Source organism: Schistocerca serialis, unplaced genomic scaffold (assembly GCF_023864345.2).
Source record: "Schistocerca serialis cubense isolate TAMUIC-IGC-003099 unplaced genomic scaffold, iqSchSeri2.2 HiC_scaffold_1135, whole genome shotgun sequence".
Lineage (NCBI taxonomy): Eukaryota > Metazoa > Arthropoda > Insecta > Orthoptera > Acrididae > Schistocerca > Schistocerca serialis.
The window spans coordinates 22,501-27,500 of NW_026047332.1; the positions used below are offsets into that span (position 1 = coordinate 22,501).

General features: G+C 52.5%; 1 non-coding gene across 1 annotated transcript in view; it reads right to left on the reverse strand.

Annotated features, from left to right (window-relative positions):
* The window catches only part of LOC126432436 (small subunit ribosomal RNA), a 1,910-nt gene extending 1,363 nt beyond the window's left edge, over window positions 1-547 (reverse strand). Inside the window, exon 1 of the ribosomal RNA XR_007577964.1 lies at window positions 1-547. This exon is cut by the window's left edge and continues 1,363 nt beyond it. This is a non-coding gene — a ribosomal RNA (small subunit ribosomal RNA).
* Window positions 548-5,000: the final 4,453 nt, after the last annotated feature.

Sequence of the window (5,000 nt, forward strand, 5' to 3'; positions counted from 1 at the left end):
GATTTAAAGTGTACTCATTCCGATTACGGGGCCTCGGATGAGTCCCGTATCGTTATTTTTCGTCACTACCTCCCCGTGCCGGGAGTGGGTAATTTGCGCGCCTGCTGCCTTCCTTGGATGTGGTAGCCGTTTCTCAGGCTCCCTCTCCGGAATCGAACCCTGATTCCCCGTTACCCGTTACAACCATGGTAGGCGCAGAACCTACCATCGACAGTTGATAAGGCAGACATTTGAAAGATGCGTCGCCGGTACGAGGACCGTGCGATCAGCCCAAAGTTATTCAGAGTCACCAAGGCAAACGGACCGGACGAGCCGACCGATTGGTTTTGATCTAATAAAAGCGTCCCTTCCATCTCTGGTCGGGACTCTGTTTGCATGTATTAGCTCTAGAATTACCACAGTTATCCAAGTAACGTGGGTACGATCTAAGGAACCATAACTGATTTAATGAGCCATTCGCGGTTTCACCTTAATGCGGCTTGTACTGAGACATGCATGGCTTAATCTTTGAGACAAGCATATGACTACTGGCAGGATCAACCAGGGAGCTGCGTCAACTAGAGCTGAGCAGCCGGCCGCCCGGGAGTGTGTCCCGGGGGCCCGCGCGAACACGCAAGCGTCCGCTCAATTATTCTGCAAACAGGAGGAGGCTGCGCTCCCCTGCACCATACACCTCGAAACCCTCTCAGGTCCCGGCGGCGCGCAGCGCCGTCCTAAGTACTTGGTCGGGTTCGAGAGAGGCGCAATCGCCCGGAGTTTGGCGAGTAGACGCTTTAGGTGCGACCACCCGTGCTCCCAACTGAGCTTGCCGCTGCCGACAGAGGCCCGGGAGCGTGCTGTCGTGGCATTGCCGGCGGGAGACAACACGCGCCACCTACGGTGACCGGCAGCTCCAACGCCAGCGCCACAGAAGGACAAAAGCCCCACTTGGGTGCCGAAGCGAACTCTCCCAGCACAGCGCACGCGCCAACACGTCCGCACAGCTGCGATACAAACCACCTGCGAGAACCGCAGAGGCGACCGAGCAGCAGACGGCGTCGCGGCGCCGAGCGCCGGGCGGCGGCGCATCCTCAGCGCACACAGTCCTCAATCGGACCAGCACACTGCAGATGTCCACCGCGCTTCGCACCGGGCCCGCGAGGACCTACTTTGGCCGCACGGCGCCGCGTGCAGGGTGCGCCGGCGCGCAGCTGCGCCGCCTGCCGCCTCCGTCGGCCGGCGCGCCTGCCAGTGGCCGCCCCCACCAGCCGGCTGTAGCGCGTGCGCCCACGCACCGCGCGGCCAGCACGCCGGGCGGCCCCCCCTCACCGGCCGGGGCCGGTCCCACCCAGCCACCGCCGCGTATCGCTTCACACCCACATGCCATTCACGTTCGTGGGCATGGTGGGTATCGCTGAAACAACCGGTTGGTAGCTCAACCGATCGTCGCCATCACTGATTCACCTCTAGCGAGAACAACCGCACCACAACGGTTTACCAGTTGTTCATTTGCGTAACGTCACCAGCAAACGTAGGCGTCCATCGCCATTTGCAAATTCAACGATTGTTGCATGCCTGTGTCAGGTGTCACGACACACTATGTCTGCCCACATACACGCAACAACATGTGCACGCTTCGCAAACACGTGGAAGGTGGCCCCCGTACGTATGCGATGTCCATTGCGCAAACGACTGTCAACCGGCCTCTGTCGCATGTCGCAGATGTGGAACGCAGTGCACCATGCTATCACGGTGTGTGAGAAGAGACGACAACGTCTGACAACACGCGCCACTACATCAACAGACGGCTCATGCTGATCGCCATCCAGGGCATACCACACTGCACTCCAGCTCTTATAGGGAGACGACACGTAGCTGCGTGCACAACATTTGGACCGCATGGTTCGCCGTTGTTGGCGCAGTCGTTGTACGGTCACATGTACCACGATGTATCATTCAGTACATGAGGACCAATGTGCAGTACAGTGTGTGATTTGGAGGTACAACATCAGCGGACAGTTGACACAGGCCGTACCACAGCGTAGGCGCAGTGCTTCGCCATGCGAATGCCAATGAACAACTGCGAAGGGCATTGAGCATGTACGTCCTGCTGCCATCCACATTACAGTGTATCGCTGCAAGGTGTTTAACATGAAGCGATACACTGGGGACCGGGCAGTGCGAGTAGCAAACTATATTGCGGGGGTTGCAGTTAGGCAACACTACACTAATTTAACGCGTCGTATGACAATTACAGAGCAGGTTAAGGCCCAACGTGTGTTGGGTTAAGGCCCAACGTGTGTTGGGTTAAGGCCCAACGTGTGTTGGGTTAAGGCCCAACGTGTGTTGGGTTAAGGCCCAACGTGTGTTGGGTTAAGGCCCAACGTGTGTTGGGTTAAGGCCCAACGTGTGTTGGGTTAAGGCCCAACGTGTGTTGGGTTACAGCACAATATGGGTTACGTTAAGGGGCAATGTGGGTTACGTTAAGGGGCAATGTGGGTTACGTTAAGGCGCAATATAGGTTACGTTAAGGCGCAATATAGGTTACGTTAAGGCGCAATATAGGTTACGTTAAGGCGCAATATAGGTTACGTTAAGGCGCAATATAGGTTACGTTAAGGCGCAATATAGGTTACGTTAAGGCGCAATATAGGTTACGTTAAGGCGCAATATAGGTTACGTTAAGGCGCAATATAGGTTACGTTAAGGCGCAATATAGGTTACGTTAAGGCGCAATATAGGTTACGTTAAGGCGCAATATAGGTTACGTTAAGGCGCAATATAGGTTACGTTAAGGCGCAATATAGGTTACGTTAAGGCGCAATATAGGTTACATTAAGGCGCAATATAGGTTACATTAAGGCGCAATATAGGTTACATTAAGGCGCAATATAGGTTAGGTTAAAACACGACATAGGTTAGGTTAAGGCACGACATAGGTTAGGTTAAGGCACGACATAGGTTAGGTTAAGGCACGACATAGGTTAGGTTAAGGCACGACATAGGTTAGGTTAAGGCACGACATAGGTTAGGTTAAGGCACGACATAGGTTAGGTTAAGGCACGACATAGGTTAGGTTAAGGCACGACATAGGTTAGGTTAAGGCACGACATAGGTTAGGTTAAGGCACGACATAGGTTAGGTTAAGGCACGACATAGGTTAGGTTAAGGCACGACATAGGTTAGGTTAAGGCACGACATAGGTTAGGTTAAGGCACGACATAGGTTAGGTTAAGGCACGACATAGGTTAGGTTAAGGCACGACATAGGTTAGGTTAAGGCACGACATAGGTTAGGTTAAGGCACGACATAGGTTAGGTTAAGGCACGACATAGGTTAGGTTAAGGCACGACATAGGTTAGGTTAAGGCACGACATAGGTTAGGTTAAGGCACGACATAGGTTAGGTTAAGGCACGACATAGGTTAGGTTAAGGCACGACATAGGTTAGGTTAAGGCACGACATAGGTTAGGTTAAGGCACGACATAGGTTAGGTTAAGGCACGACATAGGTTAGGTTAAGGCACGACATAGGTTAGGTTAAGGCACGACATAGGTTAGGTTAAGGTACGACATAGGTTAGGTTAAGGTACGACATAGGTTAGGTTAAGGTACGACATAGGTTAGGTTAAGGTACGACATAGGTTAGGTTAAGGTACGACATAGGTTAGGTTAAGGTACGACATAGGTTAGGTTAAGGTACGACATAGGTTAGGTTAAGGTACGACATAGGTTAGGTTAAGGTACGACATAGGTTAGGTTAAGGTACGACATAGGTTAGGTTAAGGTACGACATAGGTTAGGTTAAGGTACGACATAGGTTAGGTTAAGGTACGACATAGGTTAGGTTAAGGTACACATTGTTGTAAGGAAAGGTTTAATGGGGGGGGGGGGGCGGCGGCCGGTTTGTTGATTGTGATTATAGTACGTGGATGCCTGCGGTATCATCTGATTTGCCACGTCAGGATGTACCTTTGGCTCATGACAGGCGGCGCTCTCATTCCATGCTTGTGGCAGACCTGTGTCTTTCATTCCTGCCATTGTTTGTGTGCTGTGAGAGGAGGCAGTATTGTGATGTTGGGTGCACCCCTGTGTAGGACATGTGTGGGTGTTGGTGGCTTGGCTGAGCAATGGTGGTTGTCGGGTGGGTGGGATATTCTGTTTTCTGTGTGGACCTCCCAGTCTGGTTATGACAGTGTGGATTGTCTAATGTGGCGGAGAGGATGCACTGGGTGTTGTTGCATGCTGGTGCTTACATATTGTCTGTGTGCGTGTTACAGGCAGAGAGTAGTGCGTGATAAGAGTGTGTGGCTGACGTGTGGTTGTGATTGTGAGCAGAGTCTTTCAGCATGTATACGGACAGTTGTATATATTATCTGTATTCTGATGGCTCTATCTATTACTAATCAGCGCCGTGTATACGTTTAATGTGGTTCCCGTCGAAACTGTTGTATCTCTGTACATTAGTGACACGGCGAGCGCGCTATGTAGCTACTCGTCTCGGCAGCTTCCACCGGTGTATGGCAAATGATTATAAGCAATGAGTCTAGTCGTCAATACCGATAGTGTGACGTCACATGTCTGGGGTGGGGGACGCTGCGCCCTTCCGGTGGGTCATGGCCTAGCAAGACTCTCCCCACGCAGGGGGGGCTTGGACTGTCATTAACTCTTCCGAGTAATATACTTGCCGTACGTTTTTGCGACTGCGAGTGCAACGCTCACCGGTACCGACATGGATGGAGCGCCTCCTAGCTGACCGCTCAGCATCGGCATTCGTACAGAGAGCAACGCGATCGCGTCTGTAGCTCGTAAGTGGTACAGCTCGCAGCTCATGTATAGGGACAGCGGGAATGTCGCATATTGGACATACCTCTTCATGAAACGCATGTTATAGGGGTGGATTGCACATTGCGACTGCGGGAAAAGTCCGCCGTTCATCCGCTGGAGTTGCGAGTTGGGCGGTTGGAGTGGGGCGCAGGTGGAGTGATTGCCGGTCCACGATTTCGTGCGGCAGAGGCGCTG